At 42.5% G+C, this 22051-nt stretch overlaps 1 protein-coding gene across 3 annotated transcripts in view; it reads right to left on the reverse strand.

Moving 5' to 3' along the window:
- HECW1 (HECT, C2 and WW domain containing E3 ubiquitin protein ligase 1) overlaps positions 1-22051 on the reverse strand; it is a 454397-nt gene that overhangs the window by 334866 nt on the left and 97480 nt on the right. The gene's annotated exons all lie outside the window — the stretch shown is intronic.

Below are 22051 nucleotides of genomic sequence, written 5' to 3' on the forward strand. Positions count from 1 at the left end.
TGCCCAGGCTGAAATGCAGTGGCGCGATCTTGGCTCACTGCAAGCTCCACCTCCCGAGTTCACGCCATTCTCCTGCCTCAGCCTCCTAAGTAGCTGGGACTACAGGCACCTGCCACCACGCTGGCTATTTTTTTTTGTACTTTTTTAGTAGAGACAGGGTTTCCCTGTGTTAGCCAGGATGGTCTTGATCTGACCTCGTGATCCGCCCACCTTGGCCTCCCAAAGTGCTGAGATTACAGGCACGAGCCACCGCGCCCGGACTTATTTATTTATTTTTGAGACAGAATCTCTCTCTGTTACCCAGGCTGGAGTGCAACAGTGCAATCTTGGCTCACTGCAACCTCTGCCTCCAGGGTTCAAGTGATTCTCTGGTCTCAGCCTCCTGAGTAGCTAGGACTATAGGTGCCCGCCACCATGCCCAGCTAATTTTTTGTATTTTTAGTAGAGATGGGGTTTCACCATGTTGGCCAGGCTGGTCTCAAACTCCTGACCTCAAGCAATCCTCCTGCCTCGGCCTCCCAAAGTGCTGGGATTACAGGCGTGAGCCACTGCCCTCAGCCCACTGATGGTTTCTAAGGGTATAGACTAGTTACTTTGTAAAATACTGCCCACTTTAAATTTGCCTGATGTTTCCTTGTGATCAGAGTCACTCTGACTTCAGCAGGAGTCACAGAAGCCACGTTGAGCCCTCAATGCCCTGTATCATGAGGTGTTAGGCTGGTGCAAAAGTTATTGCAGTTTTTGCCATCAAAAGTAATGGCAATAAAACCCCACAATTACTTTTGAACCAACCCAATACAAGCTGCACTGGTGATGGCAACTCTTGGTTAGGGTGCTGTCTGTCAGATTTCTCCACTGTAAAGTCACTATTTTATCCTTTGTAAATAATAAGTATCTTGTGGAGAGACCCTTGGAAATTACATAAATACACTATTACTTCTCAAACTTTCACCCATTTCCTTTACCACCCGTTAATTAGTTTTTGCTTGCATCAGAAGCCTTTTTATTTATTTATAGCCCATTAATGTATTTTTTTCTTTTTTTTTAACTTTTATTTTAGGTTCAGGGGTACCTGTGTAGATTTGTTGTACAGGTAAACTTGCATCACAGGGGATTGTGGTACAGATTATTTCATCACCCAGGTACTAAGCCTAGTACCCAACAGTTATCTTCTCTTCTCCCCTCCCTCCTCCCACTCCCCACCCTCAAGTAGACCCCAGTGTCTGTTGTTCCCTTCTTATGTGTTCATGAGTTCTCATCATTTAGCTCCCACTTGTAAGTGAGAACATGCTGTGTTTGTTTTTATTCTGTTCCTGCATTAGTTTGCTAATGATAATGGCAGAGGTCTCTTTTTAAACAGAGTTTTGAATTCTATCGTTTGAGAAATATTTTACATGGCAATGGATCTTATGAGACTCATCAAAGCCATTATGGTGTAAAGCATCTCTCCAAAAAAATGAACTCCTATTTGGTGTCAGTTGATTGCAAAGAATTCAATATAGGGAAGGAGGAAAGAGCGCAACACTGGAAATATATCTAATGTACCAGAAAGCAAATACAAATTAAATGTCTCTTGACCTTAAGTTACAGCAGCTATCTCACATCTGGTTTAAACATAGCATTAATAGTTATTCCTTTTTATTACAAAAATAATTCATTCGTACTGTGGAAAACTGAAAGCTTCATAAAAAGCAGAAAACAGAAGAAAAAAAGACACTCATGATGCAGAATCTACCACTGTTAACCAATTTGGTAGATTCTTTATTGTCATTTGTTTTTCCTTTTCTTTTATCTTAAGACCTATTGTATATACAATTTTGTATTCCAATTTTAATAACTGGAATTCATTGAAAATTCTAAGATAGTTTCATAAATTTTAACGGATGCCTTTTATGAACATACTACCATTTAGTTTTTTGATACCATTTTGAACACATAGATTGTTTATATTTTTGCTATTAAATAATTGTGAAGAAGCATCTTTGCACACACAGAAAATGTGTACTGCATTTTGCTTCATTTGTGTAAGAAATATTATGGCCTGAATGAGTATAGCTGAGTGAAAGGCTATGAATACATAGCCAAGTGAACTTACAAAAAGGCCTAATTTCTACCCAACTGGTGATCCACGCAAGTGTTCTTCTCCCCCAAAACTCAACAACACTGAGTGTTCCCATAGTTCTTTGCATCTCCTGACTGTACATTTTCAACCTTCTCTTAGCCAATTTATATTGCCCTGTTGTGAGTTGTCTGATCTTGTTCTTTAAAGCTTTATCTACTCAAGCTTGCTATTATTTTTTTACTTAAGTATATGAGCTCTGTGAATTCTAAAATATCAAACTGCTTTTTTTTTTTTTTCTTTTGTAGAGATGAGGTCTCCCTATGTTGCCCAGGCTGGTCTTGAACTCCTAGACTCAAGCGATTCTCTTGCCTTGGCCTCCCAAAGTGCTGGGATTACAGGCATGAGCCACTGTGCCTGGCCTACAAGATTTTGTCTGACATACTTGTTGCAAATATTTTCCCTGGGTATTATTTGCTTTTTAATTTTGTGTATCTGGCTGTCAATGGAAGATTTCCAATTTTATGTGTTAAAACTATTATTTCTGTTTCCTTCTAACACTTTAATTTTGGAAAGCTCTACTTACTCACCCTTCCCAGCCAAATAGAGGTAAACATTATTTCTACACCCATCTAGCATGTGATAGCACTATTTTGAAAACATCAGCTCTTAGATCCATTTGTAATTTATTTGGGTGCATGTGAATAACATACTTCTTTCTTACTGGTAACCTGCTTCCCCCTTATTATGTATCAGATTTTTCTGTGTGCCAGAATTTACTCTGAGTTATGCAGTTTCATGGACCTATTGCTTTTTCTGGAGTCAGGATCACATTTTGTTCATTATTGTAGCTTTAAAATACAGTCGTATTAATCTTATTTCATTCCTCTTCTTTGCCCTCTTGAAATGTACCTCTTCTGGACTATTCATTATTTGAGAATATTTTAAAATAATGTTAATAATTTCAATTAAGAAAAACTATCAATTGAAATAGAGGATATTTTATTAATAACATCATAAACTAGATATGAATTAACATAAAATGTAACTTACAATATTCAGTTTCCTCATGAAACAACATGGGATGTTAGTAGATTAATTTAAATCTTTTATGTTTCTTAGTAAAGTTTTGTCTTCTATTACATTCTGCACTTAGTGATTAAAGTATGGATAGTTTATATTTTCATTATCATTGAAAATCAGATGCTTTTTAAATGACTTAAATTTTATATTTGAATGCTGTTAGCTTTGTAAACTCTTATTAATTCAAATAACTAGATATTTTCCTTACACTTTACAGGTATAAACTCACATCCCTAAAAAAAAAATGACCATTTGTTCTCGTTAAAATAACCATCCCTGTAGCTTTTGCCTCACATTTTATTTGATTAGCCTGAACTTCAAGATCAATGTTAAATCATCACTAAAAATAATGGTTAATTTCACATTGTTTCTGCCAGTGACAGGAATGTATTTAACATAAAGCAGGACACTGGGCATTAAATAATGAAATAGTTAATGTTAATAATGAGACATTAATAATGAGAGAGGCATTGACTTCCAGATTATATTGTCTAGATGAATTTTTTTTTAATATGTCATTTTGCTAAAAATAATGGCAGCCATGGTCATCCAAATATGACAGGCAGTTTTCATGACATTGTGACAGCCATGAAAATGTAGTGCTTAGATTTCGGATGGCCGGAGATGGCCCCCGATCTGTACTCTAGAGCCGCCATGCCCAGGCCATCCTCTGCAGGCTGCCCTGACCAGAGCACACAGCAGGGATGCAGAGGGTGCCCATGTCTGGGAGATGCCAGGCTCTTCTGAGGCCAGCATTTTGGAAATGACGTTGCGGCCTGGGGGCTTCTGCTCCACCCTCCTCCCTTGCACTCTCTTTCAGGAAGCTCAGGCCCTCACAGTTCCCTGGCCTTTTCCCCTCACAGGCTCTTTCCTCATCCATCTCCTGCATGCCCAGTCCCACCCTGGCACCTGCTTCATCAAGGATCTGGAACGACACAGACCCTAATGGTTTGGTCTGTGAATAGAAAAGCCAGGCTGCTTTACTGTCCTTTTCCACCTGTCAGTTGAGTGACAGTGTTATTTTGAAATCTCTTACTTCCAGGAGATGAAAAAAGTAAAGCATTTAGACAGTGAATTATTAGGAACAAGTGCTGGAGGGCACTTACACGTGGCAGAGCCCCTTTCCTGATGCCATCTCGGGATCCTCAACATCATCACCCCACTGGGGAGGCAGGGTAGATATTCCTGACTTGATCTTAAGACAAAACAACCAACAATAGACGTCTCAGGGTGTTTATAGGATATGAGCAAAGTTACGGAAATAAGAAGGACAGAGTCAAGGCTAGAGTTTATATCATTTGAATTTTTATCAAAATTATTTCCATTTTAACCCCAATGTTCCCTAAATTCATATAAAACATGATATTATTTGGTTTACAAAAGCAAATATGGTATTTAGTGGCATTTTGAATTTTCATGTAGGCATCTAAAAATAATATAATAAGATGCAAATCCAAATCAAAGGTCTATTCAACTGGCCAGGCATGGTGACACCTATAATCCCAGTACTTTGGGAGGCCAAAGCGGGAGGATTACTTGAGCCTAGGAGATCGAGACCAGCCTGGGCAACATACTGAGACCTCGTGTCTACTAAAAATAAAAAAAAAAGTTAGCTGGGTGTGGTGGCATGTGCCTGTGGTGCCAGCTACTCAGGAGGCTGAGGCAGGAAGATCGTTCGAAGCTGCAGAGAGCTGTGATCATGCTATTGCACTCCAGCCTCGATGACATAGTGAGACCCTGTCTCAAAAAAAAAAAAAAAAAAAAGATCTATTCAATTAATAATCATGGCATCCTATGTAGATTCTATATTGATCTCATAGAAAATTAGTAGCATTTTCTATCATTATTCATGGTTTTTAATAATCTTTTTGGTAGCATGAATAATTTCATAATCATAATTTTAAAAGTTCCTCACACTATAGGAATAAACTTCTTATTTGGGATATTTACCTACATAATACAGGCATCTCTGGTTTTCTGGTTTAATCATTCAATAATATTTCATTGATGTATATTCCAAAATTTATTTATCTATTCTCCTACAGATGAGCATTTAGATTGTTTCCAGTTTTTTTATTTTGCTATTTCAAGCAAATCGCTTTCGTACCTACAACTGGTTTTATACATATATGAGTGGTTCCCCAGGGTATGCACAAGCCCAGGTCTCTTGGTGCAGTAAGTCAACCCATCCTCCACCTTGCTAGGTAGGGCCATCGTGCTCACCAAATGGAAGGGACCAGTTGATTCTCCCACCATCTGTGCAGTTCACCTATTTTTACACTCTTTCCAGTACTTGCTATCACCAGCCTTCTTTGTTTTTAACTCGATGGTTGTAAAATGATTTAAGTCCCCAGTCATGGCTTCAACCATGAAAAACAGGCCAGCCACCATCTGATAGCTGGGTGAGTCCCTTGATCTGGCTCAGTCCATCTCCAGGCCCCCGACAAACCTCTAACGTGTCACCTGCTGTCTTCCCCCACACCTTTGCTAGAGGATTGACCTGCCATCAATCTAATCATGTCATTTCTTTGCTCAAAACACTCAATAGCTCCCCAACTACCTACAGGATGAATACAAACTCACCAGCACAGCAAACAGCCTGACAAGCTGGCCTCATCTCTGCCCTTTTGCCAGGCCTCTCCCAGCCAACCACTCCCATGCACCCACATCCCTCCTGCTGCCCAGCAATCCCAGAGATACTTCCTACCTGGGTTCTTTTGCTTTTTTTGTTTTGTTTTGTTTTGTTTTTGTTTGAGACAAGGCCTTACTCTATCACCCAGGCAGTGGTGCAATCATGGCTCACTGCAGTCTCAACCTCCTGGGCTCAAGTGATTCTCCCACTTCAGCTTCCTGAGTAGCTGGGACGGCAGGCATGAGCCACCATGGCCGGCTAACTTTTTATTTTTTGTAGAGACAGGGTCTTGCCATGTTGCCCAGGCTGGTCTTGAACTCCTGGGCTCAAGCAGTTGCCCACCTCAGCCTCTCAAAGTGCTGTGATTACAGGCATGAGCCACTGTGCCTGGCCTTACCTGTGCCCCTTTTCACAGGGCACAGTCTTTGTCTAAGGCACATTCTTTTTCTTTGCCTGGGACTCCCATTCTGCACAAGTACAAATGACACATCCCCGAACTCAGCCAGGTTGTGAGTTGTGAGTGACCCCCTGGGCTCCCAGGGCATCTGATTTTGAGCTACAAGTACACAGATCAGTTATTATTGTGCTTGTTTGTACATCAGAGCCTCCACTAGGCTATGAACTTAGAGATGCAGCGATAATGTCTTACTGATCTTCCCCAACTCCTGGCACGGGCCTAGTAAGCACTGGGTGAGAAATGCATGATGTTTTACATTAAATGCAGTTCAATGTTCTTTAGAATCTCAAATGCATCTATTCATTCATTTTATGTGCCTTTTCTAGATGACAGAAGACAGCAGTGACTAAAATAATCAAAGCTCCTTTGTCCACCATCACAGAGCTTACATTCTAGAGTGAGAAGACAGAAAATGAATAAAACTAATGGAGTCCTGTAGTATAGAAAGTGATGTGAACTCTGAGGACGACGAAGCATGAATGTGGGAGAGGGAAGAGGGGATGGAAGGCTGTGAAAGGGTTGAATCTCAGAAAGGGCAATCAAAGGAGAGAGAAGGCGACATTTTTGCAGATTTGATAAGGAGGGAGGAAGTGAGACCTGGAGATTCGCAGCCGGGGTAAGGGAGCTTTCAGGCAGAGGGAATGGCACAGGCAAAGGCCCTGAGGCAGGAATGGCTGGAGTGGCCAGAGCAGAGACCTAGCAGGAGGGTCAGAGATGCAGACTGAGAAGTAAGGAGACAGCACATTAGGTGGCACCTTGTAAGTCACAGCAAGGACTCTGATTCTACTCCCAAGGAATAGGAAGCCACTGATGGGATTTGGAGAAATGACGTAACTTGACATACGCTTTTTTTTTTTTTTTTTTAAGATGGAGTTTCACTCTTGTTGCCCAAGCTGAAGTGCAATGGTGCAATCTCGGCTCACTTCAACCTCTGCCTCCCAGGTTCAAGAGATTCTCCTGCCTGAGCCTCCCGAGTAGCTGGGATTACAGGTGCACATCACCACACCTGAGTAATTTTTTGTATTTTTAGTAGAAACAGGGTTTCACCATGTTAGCCAGGCTGGTCTGGAACTCCTGACCTCAGGTGATCCGCCTGCCTCAGCCTCCCAAAATGCTGGGATTACAGGTGTGAGCCACAGCGCCCGGCCTTGACAAATGTTTTAATGAGGTCTCTTCAGATGTCATGCCATGGATATCCTGAAGGTGACCAACAGCAAGCGCAAGAGACAAATTAGGAGCTTTGCAATAGGTCTGGTGAGAAATGGTGGTGGTCTGGACCAGGATGGTGGTGAGAAGCTGTTGTTGGATTCTAGATATACCTTGACGATAAAAGCAAAGGATCTGCTGCTAGATTGAATGTGGAGCAGGATAGAAAGAGAAGGATGACTTCGTTTTTTAACCTGAGTGAATTAGAAGAATAGACTGGCCATGAACTGAGATGAGGAAGTAGGCAGGGCAGGTTTGGAGAAGAAAAACAAGAGTTTGGTTTTGGACATTTTCTGTTTGAAAGGCTCCTTAGACATTCAAGTGGTGATAGAAAAACAAGTCTGGCATTCAAGGAGATGTGGGATGGAAATGAAAATTTGTGTCACCAGCACACAGGTGAAATTGGTCATAAGATGGGATGGGATGACCAGGGCAGCAAGTGGAGACAGGAGAGGACATCACAGCTCTGAGCCCTGAGACAGCCCAGTGGTAAGAGCTCAAGGAAAGGAGGAGCCTGCAAAGGAAACAGGCACCCACATGGCAGGGAAAGTCATCTGCAGCCATGGGAAGGTAGACTGAATGCTACAAATCTCACACAGGTCAGGTTTCCAGATTAATTGCATAATTTGAAACTCCTGTGCTAGCAAGCTGCCCCCTACTGAACTTGGCTCTTTATGGAAGAAGAACAATTTCTTTAGACTCTAATTCAGCAGTAGCAGCTGAAGAAAATAGGATCAAAAGATCTCACCCCAGAAAGATGCATTATACATTTCTTGTGCTCTTCCTCGAGATGCATCAATCCTCTTCAGAGTCAACATTTTGAAAACATCTGATCCTAGATTAAACATGCCCCAAATGCAATCCCTCTTATACAAAGTATCTTCTGGACATAGAACAGTCCATAATTTTCAAAGATTATTTGCATAATCTTTGAAACCTTCGAACCTGCCAAAAGAAGAAGCTGCATAGGGTGAGGTCTGGGAGCACCTAGAATGCTTCTTATGTCCTCTCCCTGCGGAGTCAGGATGCATTACCCTCCCAGCACAGAGTATTGCCAATAGGGATGCTCGCCTGAGTCTTCATGTCCAGAGTTGCTATTGGAGTTCCATATGAAGGCATAGTTGAGTGAATCATTGACCATGTGGCTGACCTCAATCATCAGCTCCTCTCCAGAGAGCAGGCTGACGTCATGTGACTTAGAGATACAACACTCTAATCACAGCCCTCAGCCTAAGTCATTTCTTAAGCATAAGCTAACTAGGAGCCCACCAGCTCTAGCATAAACTAAAGATCATTTGCATAATCTTTGAAAGATGTGCAAAATACAGAGATGGAACCAGACTTTATTGGAAGGAAAGCTGACTTGGTTCATGAGTATTTGGCTTCTTATTTTCACAGCAAAAAAACCCAGGTTCTCTGAACGGATCCAGGCTACTTCCTTGTGATTTGCAATGCTTACCTCAGTGGTTTTCCTGGAGAGCTTTACTAAGTACCAAAGCCTGGGTTCCAACCCCAGAAATTCTAACCTAATTGCTCTGAGATCCTAATGTGCCATGGCAGTTGAGGAACGCTGGTCTAGAGGAACTTTTAAACCTTAACATCCATATGAATGGCCTGCAGATCTGCTTAAAATGCAGATTCTGATTCAGTAGGTCTGAGACTAAGCATTTTTACTGAGCTCCCAGGTGAGGACACTCTGGTCCAAGGACTACATTTTGAGCAACAAGGATCTGCATCTCATAATCGTCTCTGAAACAGTTATTTGGCATTGCCACCTATGATGATAAAATGCAGTCAGCTCAACAATTAAAAACTAATCCCTCTGACATTTAGTTTAGCAAATACTTATTGAGCACGTCCTATACACGAGGCTTAGCATTAGGGGCTTTAAGAAATAGAGAGATTTAGACAATGATTGTTCTGACCAGGGTTAGGAAGGGTAAATAGGCTTCATTTCAAGTTTCTTCTCTGATTGATTGGTACATATTTATTTCATCCTTGGCCTAAAGAGATCAAAATATAAAATGACCCTGGAAACACAGTGTCAGAAACCACAGAATCTCCCTAATCCTCTAGATATGGTGCCAGGTACCATCACATTCTTCTGTGTATGTGAAATGGGACCCCTGGCAACTGTTGACTCACAGCTGCCTACCTAAACTCTCTTAGCCCTAAAGCCCAGGTAATTAATCCTACTGTTCAATAAGGGATCCAAGTAACAAAAGTATAATGTACTGTCCCCTTACCAAATAGCACTCAAGGTGCTTCCAGGTCACTAGAAGAAAGATTATTTAAAACATTCATCAAGCCCACAGTGTCTTGCAGAGGTGGGCACTAAATACTGAGCCCAAATGGTCCCTCTCCAGCAGTAGGAATCATGATCATGAATATGCATTTCTAATGGCTTCCTTCTGTGACACCAGCCACACCTGGACTGCACAGGGAGGCCTGTTAATTTCTGGCACAGCCCTGCCCATTTTTAAAGTCAAGGGGCACAATAATGGAAAGCTCACAAGAAGCTGGTCTCCCTTCTCTCCTTTGTTACAGGGCAGGCCATGGGGATGGAAGGGATTAGTGGCTGCCCTAAAGCTACTATCTGGTTGCCAGGCCCAGGCACCCACATGTCAACATTTTCCTTCATATGCCTGCTCAGCCAAAAATGATTGGGATTCCTGTGTTCTAGAGTTCGGCTGGGCTTTGTTTCCAATTCCTGGGAGGTAGCCTCTAAATCCTTGGAATTTCTCGGATGATAATAATGCCTTTGTTATTCATGGCGGGCTCTAATAGTTTATGCTAGAGCTGGTGGGCTCGTAGTTAGCTTATGCTTAAGAGATGAGGGCTATGATTAGAGTGTTGTATCTCTAAGTCATGTGACGTCAGCCTGCTCTTTGGAGAGGAGCTGATGATTGAGGTCAGCACATGGTCAATGATTCAGTCAACTATGCCTTCATATGGAACTCCAGTAACAACTCTGGACGTGAAGACTCAGGCGAGTGTTCCTATTGGCAATATTCTGTGCTGGGAGGGTAATGCATCCTGACTCCGCAGGGAGAGGACATAAGAAGCGTTGCATTCTAGGTGCTCCCAGACCTCACCCTATGCAGCTGCTTCTTTTGGCAGGTTCTGATTTGTCTCCTTTTGCTTATACTTACAAAACTGTAATAATAAGTATACCACTTTCCTGTGTTCTGAAAATCATTCTAATAAATTAGCAAACCTAAAGGGTACTGGGAACCCTAAATTTGTAGCCAGCTGGTAGAAGTGTGGGTGGTCTGGGGCCCATGGCCTTGTGGCAGTGTGTGGGGGACAGTGTTGACTTGTGAAGTCTGGCCCAGCCCCAGGTAGTTGGTGTCAGAACTCAGAACTCACTGCAGGAGCCTTCCTCAGTTTCCTGAGCAGCACAGCACTGGAGGGCTGGCCCAGCTGACTGAGACTGTGTCCATTTCCCGCCCGCAAAAGAATCTTTTGTGGTAGGAGTTATTAAGAAATTATTTTAGGCAGATAGAGAGGAAAAGGGGTCCTTGGAATGTTTTCATTTTTGAAGCAGCTCCAGAAACATTTATTGTCCAGCAGGAAAGCCCTGGCTCTTAGAGCCTGGCTGGCAACCTTTGATATGCAAATGCAGGCCATTAGAAACTGGGTCCACCCAACATGGTGATTCCCACTGTTGTCCTCTTGCCCTTGCCCCTACATGTGCCTGGCAACATGGCCACTCCCACATATCCCCACGCGTATAGAACATCATGGTGCCCTGTATTTGCATATTAAAAGGCTAGGGTGGGAAGGCCAGTTTTTTCGTGGGCCACGTGAATGACATGCCTGGTCAAACCAATCCTCTGAGCCCTATGCAAATCAGACAACACCTCCTCCAGCCTCTTTATATACCTGGCTGGTGTCTCCCGAAAGGGAGTTTCCTCTCTTGACTTTGGAGCCCTGCTCCGTCTCTGTACAGGGGAGCTTCTTCCTTCTTTCTTCTTCTTTCTTGTCTATTAAACTCTCTGCTCCTTAAAACCACTCCACGGGTGTCCGTGTCATTTTATCTAAATCATGTGAGACAAGAGCCCTGGTACTCCTCCACTCATTGTATTACTTTCTCTATACACCTTCCAACCGTGGCTGGGAACTTGCTCCAAATTAATGAACCTCTTAAACCATCACATGGTCTTTTCCCTTGGGTTTTGTTTATCAAGGACTGTCAATCCAGAAGATGAGGGTGGCTTTATCAGCCCACCAGTAAAGCACCCTAGGTATAAATGCTGCCCAAAGCCAGCTTTGCTGTGCCTTCCAAGACATTGTGATCTATACTGCTGGTCACAGGCACACTGTGGCCAGGTTCATTCCCTCTGCCCTGCCATACCACATTCCTTGCTTCCTTCCCTTCTCCACCAAAACGTGTTATCAGGACTCAGTTGCTTCTAAGGTAAAGATGTGCATCCAAGATGTGATATCTTAAACCACTGCTGTGTTCAGATCCATGATACGTCTTGTCTTCTTGTTTGGAAAAAAGTACCCTGAGCTCTAAGAGGTTCAGATGAGCAGGTTCTCAAGGTGACACAGTGCTGCTGCAGGAGAAAGCAGTGAGGCCTCCTGCCTCCTCTCTCCTTCCCTTGGATCATATTGCTGCTCAGGAATAACAGTTCAATCCATGATCTAAATATATCTTACACTGAATGGCCCAGCATTGTGGTATTGATTTTTTTTAAGTTAAAAATATAAGATGAACTATCAGTTTTCACCTACAAAATTCTGTTTCTAAAGCTTCAAAATCCTTTTTGACACAGACTTTGTTGGGCCATTTACACAGCTCTCCTCCAAAGGAGAATCTAAAACTCTTCCTAATACGTAGCTGGTGCTATGCCCCCATTCCCTCTAGTGGACCCCACAAGCCTCCCTGGGAGGCTTTTCTTCCAAGAAATCCTGCACTGTCCAGCCCCAGAAGGATCGGGTGCTGGTGGCCAGGCTTGTGCTAGATAACACTGCTCTTGGGCCAGAGATGGTCATGGCACCCAAAGGAGCTAATTAATTAGCTGCTCGGTGACCAAAAATAGTTCCTTTCCTGATAATTCTAAAAGACAAGAGTGCTAGGTGTAAATTCGGTGAAGTCCTCCAAACCGTACGCAAAGAGCTGTGTAAGGACATGGCCAAGAAATAGGATATAGTTCAGAAAGAGAAGAGGAGAGATGCCTAAGCCCCTCATCATTTTGCAAGTGAAGCTGTCTGCTGTATAATCTTATTTTTCCCTTCTCTCCTTTTCCCCCTTTTGTGGTCATTTGAAATTAGCTCAAGTAGGTTTCACTTCCTTGCAATCAGTGATTCTGGAGGGAGTGAGACATTCCCTGCTTTCAAGGGTACCCCAATTCATCTACAGATGAAAAGCAGCAAAAGTATCTCTCTTTAATTTGATACAGACATTCAACTATAATCCAACACCTACCCTAGTTACCAGAACTCATGCACTTGAAGTAGAGAGAAACATGTTTTTTTATTTCTTATCTGTATTCCCAGAAAGGGACTTCATTTAGCTGGAACCCAAAGTGTATTTTACATAGCTAACTGAGACTCAATTTTAATTTACAGTAGTGGGCTCAGGGTCAGAACTCAAGCATAAAGTGCCTATACAGCAAAATACGAAGATATGAGAAAGGTAAGTGAGCGTTTACATTTATTCCAGTATTAAAAAATTTTATTAGATAAAGGGCTCACTTTTTTCATGTACTTGGTAATAAGTTGCTGTCATTAAAATGTGTGCCTGGCCTAGGGATAGGACCCAAACAGGAGAATGTGATCAGAGAAGGAACTATTAAAGTGGTGTTGGAAAGCACTCTAATGCTGCCACTATGACCAGACTGTGAGCCGCAGAACCCTTGAGAGCTGGTCCCTCTGGTGCAAGGATGCTTTCAGATTACACTGCAGCCGGGAGCGGTGGCTCATGCCCCTGTAATCCCAGCACTTAAGGAGGCTGAGGTGGGAGGAGCACTTGAGGCCAGGGGTTCAAGGCCAGCCTGGGTAACATGGTGAAACCCCATCTTTACTAAAAATACAAAAATTAGCCGGGCATGATGGTAGGCGCCTGTAATCCCAACTACTTAGGAGGCTGAAGCAGGAGAATCACTTGAACCTGGGAGGCAGAGGTTACAGTGAGCTGAGATCACATCACTGTACTCCAGCCTGGGGGGAAAGAGTAAAACTCTCAGAATAAATAAATAAATAAATAAATAAATAAATAAAATTACACTGCATTTGCCACACTGCTAAAGGGAAGCAGGATATGGGCTAGTGGAGACCTTTTTCCCTAGGGCTAACACAGCATCTGGGGAGCAGTATCAGGCAACATCTTCAGCTTACCATGATCCATGAAAGAGAAAAACTCAATGGTGCTGATGGCTAAGGTGGACGGACTGCCTTCTGCCACAGCAGAAACCTTTAAGGCATTAAAAACCTGCTTCAGCTGGGCGCTGTGGCTCACGCCGGTAATCCCAGCACTTTGGGAGGCTAAGGTGGGTGGATCACGAGGTCAGGAGTTTGAGACCCACCTAGCCAATATGATGAAAGCTCGTCTCTCCTAAAAATACAAAAATTAGCTGGGCATGGTGGCACATACCTGTAGTCTCAGCTACTCAGGAGGCTTGAACCTGGAAGATGAAGGTTGCAGTGAGCCCAGATCACACAACTGCACTCCAGCCTGGGTCACAGAGCAAGACTCCATCTCAACAAAAAAAGAAAAAAAAAAAAAAAAAGACAAATCTGCTTCATCTCACCAGACTCAGCTTTCATCTTATAAAACAAAGATCATATAAAATGACAGACTCATATGACTTCCTGTTCTGTCTTCTCCCTGACTCAGGGCCAGACACTACTTCCATAAACTGTACAACATCTCTCTGTCATGAGGTCAGACAGTTGGAAGAAACTACAGTGGTCTCTGTCTGCCCCATTCCTCTGCCTGGTCTCTGAACACTGGCCCTATACATCCTTGGAGACACAGCAGTGACCAGAACAAAGCTACAGAGGGAGGCACAGACATGGCAGAGGATGTTGACCTAACTCCTTCAGTATTTGACACACAAATTTGATACAATATAACAGTATACAGGGACTCTGATTTAAATAATATCAGTTAAGTAGATGTCTTTCAAGATCTTAACAATCAAAGAATAGACTTTGTTTTCTAATATCCATGGACCATTTACCAAAAATTGATTACACAAGGGCCTCAAAGAAAACCTTGATAAATTATGAAATGCATAAAGAGTGGTGATAACATTTTCTGACTGCAAAGCAACTAGGATAGATATTATATTAATAATACAAGTTTGAAGTTTAAAAATACCTTAACCATTTGTTAACAATTTAACCTTTGGTTAAAAAGGAATTTTAAATTGCAATTACATGCTGCTCAGAAATGAAAGACAATGAGAATGCCACAAAAGGAATATAAATAAAATTATGTGCAATAATGGAATCCATAGCATTACATAGGATTGCCATCTAGCCAGCACTGGCTGGGTCAGCCATGCTGACCTATGTTAGGACAGGGCAACGCTTCTGTGAGGACTGGAAAACAGCATTGCTTTCAGCCTCTCTCAGGACAACCGACCCTTGCAAGGTGCAGCAGCAAAAGGGTTAATGCACAGCAAGGCTCTCCAGGAGTCCCAAGGGCAGTGTGCATTCTGACTAGGCGGTGCCTATACAGTCACTGGTAATTAAATATTGTATAGTTTAGTTGCTATTGTTATAAAACAAGAAGAATGTAAATCAAGAACCTGAGAATTCAATCCTTACATTTCTTAAAATCAGGATAAAAAGAGCAAAGCAAACCCAAGGAGAGCAGGAAGAGGAAGTGAATAAATACCCCAAATGTGTAGGCTACCTTGCACCTGCCTCTTCTGTCCCTCTTTGCTCTTCCTGCCCTGGTCCTGGGAGGCTGAGTGGGAGGAGGCATTCATGAGCTCCCTCACTTGCTGCCTCTCAGTTGGGTTCAGCCAATGTGGAACACACAGAAGACTGGAAGGAGGGAGAAGTGAAGGTCAGAGCATGCCCCGACACAGTCCCCTCACTATAGGCTGTGAGCTGGCCCCTCTCTGGGGGGTCCTCCTCCTTCTAGGCTAGTGCCCGTGCCCACCTGCGTCTGCTCATGCCTGCCCAGCCACCTTGCCGTCTCCTGTGCTCTGCCCATGCCTTGGTCAAGAGTCCTTTTATGAAATGCTCCTTAAACTAGCCACCTTGAGTTCACCATAATTTCCTGATTGGATCCTGACTGACATACCAACAATCACCACCACCACACAGAACAATAAAAACAACAAACAAAACAAAACAAAACAGGGGCAGGGGAAAGTAGCATTGCCATCTAAATTAAGCAGCTATTTTTTGACAAGGATATATAGACGCATATACATAGACACACACATGAAACTCTAGTTTGTCTAGTTTTTTATATCTATTACTCAGAAAAGTTATTTGAATATATATTTGAATGTATTATTTCCTAAGTTCTTTATTATGATATTTATTACTCTAGTCCTTTAGATGGCATTCTTTTATTCTTTAAAAGCTGTTTTCCCTATCAAGGACAGTTATAATCTCCTGTCACATTTCTAATCTTGTTTATTTGCTTTATTTTCTCTAATGTACATGTATGTACATCCACGTATAAAAACAGAAAAAATGTACTTGAAAAAATGAAAAATAACTATAAAAATTAGAGAGAAATATATATGAAAAACTAGAAAAACTATAGAAATACATATGTGTATTTCAATTAGAAAAGAAAAACTAGAAGGAAAAAGCAAGTAAACAATACCAGTAATATAGAAGATTAGAACTGCCACCAGTAGGGAAAACAGCTTTTAAAGAATTAAAATAAAGGTCTCTAAAGGTCTAATATAATAAATTCCAAAATCCTGATGAAATGTTTAATTTCCTGAAAAAATACATACTGATTTGATCACATGGAAACTTTATACCTTTTGTTTTTCTCATTGCAATCATATTCCCATTCTAAGTCCCCAACATGATTTCATCCTAATGCTATAGTTATTTATGATGTGAACTTTTATTAATTATATCATTCTTTTCTCTGATAAAAATATGTATAAAGATTTAAATTTAATTTTAAAAATTCTTGGCTGGGCGTCGTGGCTCACGCCTGTAATCCCAGCACTTTTGGAGGCTGATGCGGGTGGATCACAAGGTCAGGAGACCAAGACCATCCTGGCTAACACGCCACGGTGAAACCCTGTCTCTACTAAAAATACAAAAAATTAGCTGGGCGTGGTGGCAGGCGCCTGTAGTCCCAGCTACTCGGGAGGCTGAGGCAGGAGAATGGCGTGAACCCAGGAGGCGGAGCTTGCAGTGAGCCAAGATCGCGCCACTGCACTGCAGCCTGGGCAACAGAGTGAGACTCCATCTCAAAAAAAAAAAAAAAAAAAAAATTCTTATGATCCTCAGCTCTAAATGTTAAACCACTTCTTCCAAGTTGAGTAATCAATTAGTATTGTTAGAGTTATCACTAGTAGCATACAGTTGATCCAAACAAAATAAGCACATGTCATTTATGATAAAAGTCTCTTATCATGAAATCATCTTTAATGATTTACAAGTCAATAACTCAATCAAGTCAGTCCTGCTTCAGTTTGATGAACATAAAGAACTTGAAAACACCTCACTTGGGGCAAGATTTGTTACCCAGTCCCAGAGTAATGCACTTTCTGGGAAGTATATAAAAGAGACTTACCACTCCTTATCAGGTGATCAATAATTACACCTGCCATTCTTTCACTGAGAAGTACATTGATTAACTCATAAAAGGCAAGAAAATTGACATCTTACTAATTACATTACTCTTTTACTGATATAATATTATAATAAAATGATTTAATCTTAGCATGCTTTAAATATACTTTTGTCATAATCTTAGAGCTACAGATTTAGTTGTTTTATTTGTGGAAAATATCCACCATATAATATAAATGGCAAAGCCAGTCCTCTTTGTCAAACCAATTAGCCAAATAAGATTTTTTTCAGAAAAATGTCTGACTTCATTTTAAAATCCAGATAAATGTGTTAAAGTACATTTTAAAGAATATTAGAAATATGACTGGAAATAAAGTAAAAGATGCAATTTGTAAGAGTACTAAGACATTCCGGTAAGATAAAATAATGAAGACCTAATATATTTATTCATTTTAAAGTAAGTCTTATAAACAAGATAATAAATCATTCTCATTACTTAATTTGCTATAGTGCAATGTAATTTGCAGCTAAAATTGCCAGCTACTTAAGAAGAGTGCAGCATAATAGCCGTGGCCTCCCTTCTGTAATTGTGTGCATATGATTTAGTTTTGAGGGACAGTTAAATGAGTCTTATGTATAAATACCAGAAATAATTCCAATAGTCTTGTTAAACATAATTATAACATAATTTATATATTTTAAAAAGTGAAAAGAATATTTTGCTAAAAATTATCAGTCTAGCAGTTAGTATATAATTTTGTTTTGTATTAATAGTAGGAAAAATTATTGAATGTTTTATAAGATGGCCAATGACTAAATAAAGAGCGTATGATCTGATTTGATAAACCAGATTTTGACTACCTTAATTAATAACACAACCCTAATCTGAGAGAGATTGGGTACAAGTTTTATTCATGCATTTCATTTAATAGCCTTGAAAATGTTGATAGTTCAGGAAATATCACAACTGTGTTTACAAGAATCAATAGCAAAAATCTCTTTGAAGAGACTGTTCTCTTAGCTGAGGGATGAGTGCTGAGGACAGGTGTAAAGAAATGCTTACATTTAAATACGGGTAGGGTTTGTTTCCAATATTCAGTCTTTCTTACAGTGCTCTCTTTGCCTTGTTCTCTAGTAAGTCTCCCTTAAGAACTCCTTGCATAGTAGATAGGCAGAGGCAAAGTCATTAAAATGAAACTTGTCATTACTCCACATACCATACATCTGAAGAATTCCGAACATCACAAACACGCAGGACAAAGCATCCCCTCCTAACACCACCCTTTATTCTTAACTGAGCCGTATAAGGCAGAAACAGAAGGGAACCTCAAAGGGTTTATGAAGTCTTGATTTATTATTTTGAAAAAGGTTTTCCCTTTGTTCAATATCCTCAAAGTTTTATGCCCTGTGGGTAATGCACAGGCAAAATTTGAGGGAGGCAAGGGGGAACGCCCCCTTTTATGAAGGGTTATTATGAACACAGGTTTATTCTAGCAGGTCAATTTTAGAAAAGAATAGATATAAGTTGAGGTTTTGAGTACAGGATTCCATAGAATCTCCATGCTTGAGTGCCCCTTGGAAAGTCTTTTACCCCTGGGAATCATGTCCTCTGGTGGGAGGACACTGTCCCATGAGACTGTGAGTTCCCTGAGGACAGAGATGATCAATCCTAACTCTCCCTGCATCCCCAGCACCCACACAGTGCCCGCACAGAGCATTCACACTTGGACACTTACAGAACCGGTTCATTCATTCACAGAAGAGAAAGGTGATGTGCTGGATGGAACTTAAACAATGGGAACTGCCTGAATAAGCCAAAGCAGTTTTATTTACATAAAATAGTAAAGGTTGGAGTTTTTAATCCTGATATCTAGCCTACCTGCCTCCATACTGATAGATAGGACTAGCTGGATTTCCTAGGCCGACTAAGAATCCCTAAGTCTAACTGGGAAGGTGACCGCATCCACCTTTAAACAGGGGGCTTGCAACTCAGCTCACACCTGACCAATCAGGTAGTAGAGAGAGCTCACTAAAATGCTAATTAGGCAAAACCAGGAGGTAAAGAAATAGCCAATCATCTACCGCCTGAGAGCACAGCGGGACAGACAATGATCAGGATATAAACCCAGGCATTCCAGCCAGCAATGGCTACCTTCTTTGGGTCCCCTCCCTTGGTATGGGAGCTCTGTTTTCACTCTATTAAATTTTGCAACTGTACACTCTTCTGGTCCGTGTTTGTTACCGCTCGAGTTGAGCTTTTGCTCCCCGTCCACCACTGCTGTTTGTCCCCGTCGCAGACCCACCACTGACTTCTACCCCTCCGGATCAGGCAGGGTGTCTGCTGCGCTCCTGATCCAGGGAGGCGCCCATTGCCCGCTCTGGATTGGGCCAAAGGCTTGCCATTGTTCCTGCTCGGCTAAGTGCCCGGGTTCGTCCTAACTGAGTTGAACGCTAGTCGTTAGGTTCCACGGTTCTCTTCTGTGACCCATGGCTTTTAATAGAGCTATAACACTTACCACATGGCCCACGATTCCATTCCTTGGAGTCTGTGAGGCCAAAAACCGCAGGTCAGAGAATACCAGGCTTGCTGCCATCTTGGAAGCGGCCCGCCACCATCTTGGGAGCTCTGAGAGCAAGGACCCCCTGGTAACAATATCACACACACACACACACACACACACACACACACACACACACACACACTTCTAATGGACCCTTCTTGAGTCTTCTATCAGTGGCCCAGGCATGCAAAAATCCTGTCTCAGGATGACCTGAGCCCCTCTTAATCATGTTCTACCAGAGCCACCCAGGGCCTCATACTCTGAAAGTTTTCCTATTCTCACCTCATCACAACGCATCTTTTCAATACCTATCGCCACAATAAGTTCTTTTTGGGCAGTGATAATAGACACATCAACTTCTATGAACCGCCCCCCCACCCATTAAAAGAGTCCTTGGTCAGCAAGGTCTCCCCATCCAGGCAGTGGGACAGGCTGCAGGGATCCTTCTGTGGGAAGGAAGGCCCTGCTTGCACTCAGACCCCACGTATGGCTGGGTACACTCAGGCCTGAAAACTGCTAGTCCCCGGCTCTTGACTTAAAACCATCAAAAGCAGCTGATTTTAAGTTTCTCTCAACTCTGTCCGCCCTTTGCTTTGGAGAAGAGCCCAAAGTTCGGAGTGGTGGCTGTGTTCCTTTGGTTAAAGTTCCGCTCTGACATACTGAGTACCTCACCTTAAGTAGAGACGCTGTGGGACCGGGCACGGCAGATGACCTCGGGGTGAACGCCAGTGCCCGGCCCGTCTCATGACTTGCTCTATTAATGCTCCCTTCCGTCTTCTGGAATGCCCGCCACTCCTTTTGTTTCAGCTCCTTCCTGCCGGCATTCAGATATGTCTACTCTTCTCCACATTCCTCTCACTCAAATAACCAATTTTCTTTTCTCCTTTCCAGCAGACTTGTGCAAAGACATCGATACTCCTGGCTTCGCATCTGTACGTCTCCATCAAATCTTACCCAGTTGTAGCCTGGCTGCAAAATCACTCCCAATTGAAACTTTTTTCACAGAGAAAAAAAATGGGCAAGGAGGCCCCTTCTTACAAATTCTCATGTTTTCAAGACAGGAGAGAGAGAGAAGCTCCTTTGTAAATTTGACAGTGCTTTACAGAGGAGACAGGAGCCCCCAAGATACCCCTGAGAATTAAAATAATAGTCATTGGCCTGAAAAAAGCAGAGAACCGGATCCAGAGTGAGCAGCTCAGGAAGCAGAGTGATGCCTGGTGCCTGGAGAGTGTCACACGCCCGCAGGCCCTGGCTGAGGACACTTGCCTGCGAGGGGTCATCAGCCCTGGTTCTGATCAGCAGGAGTGACAGGGGACAGGGGAGCGTGGGTCTTCAGGGGGCCAGCGTGCCATATCTGGTCTTGTCTGGAAACCATTCACCACGATGGCAATCATGGGCAAGACTGTGAGGGGCTCAGTGGGTCTGATGCCACTGTTATGCTGGCTTCATAAAACAATTTGGGGCCTCATACCACAGGGCAAGCGGAGCTGGCGTGAAAGGCTGCCCGCCTCCCACTTCTAACTGCCTCAAATACATAAAAATGCTAAATAAGAGGTAATGCTTTGTGCATATATCCAAGTTCAATATCAAAAGAGGTGCCAGGAATGAAGCAAAATCTAAAAGCCAGGGCGACTTGGCTAAAATGGAAGCCAGAGGTAGGCACAGGTATTTCGGAGACAGACCTGGGCCTCAGTCTCCAGGAGTGTGTGGCTTCTGATGCTCTTGCAGGGAGATGAATCCAGACCCCCGGTTACATGCTGGAAACCAGATACCTCGGAGGGCTGGCTTGTTGCTTCAGTGGAAAGAAACAGCACTGCCGACCAGCCCTAGGAAGAGGTGGCTCCAAAGAGGCCAAGAGGGATAGGAATTGCCTAAGAGGAGCATGTCCTAGACCCAAACCCCCAATGAGAATGAAGCCAGAACTCACACTGTGTGGGTAGTAAAGAGACACACATTACCCTAAACTGCTGAATCCTACGAGGCCCAGAAGAGGTTAATGTGAGCTGTCTCCTGGAGATACTGCCCGACCCAGACCCCGGGGACTCTCAGTGATAGAAAACCGCCAGGAGAGGCAGCAGGTAAACACCAGGAGACTTTAACCCCAATAACTCAGGATAATAAAACGGCCCAAGAGAACACTTAAAATAAGAATGTCACCTTTCATTGTTTCAAGGTAAAGGAAGATATGGGAGTCATAAGACAGTAACAGGACCCTGTGGGAAAAGACCAAGTTGATTTGCAAAAGAAGCAAAGGAATTCTACAATGAAACGTCTAGCCATTGAAATAGAGAAATCAATAGAAGGTTGAAAGAGCAGAC

Source organism: Theropithecus gelada, chromosome 3 (genome assembly GCF_003255815.1).
Source record: "Theropithecus gelada isolate Dixy chromosome 3, Tgel_1.0, whole genome shotgun sequence".
In the NCBI taxonomy this organism is placed as follows: Eukaryota; Metazoa; Chordata; class Mammalia; order Primates; family Cercopithecidae; genus Theropithecus; species Theropithecus gelada.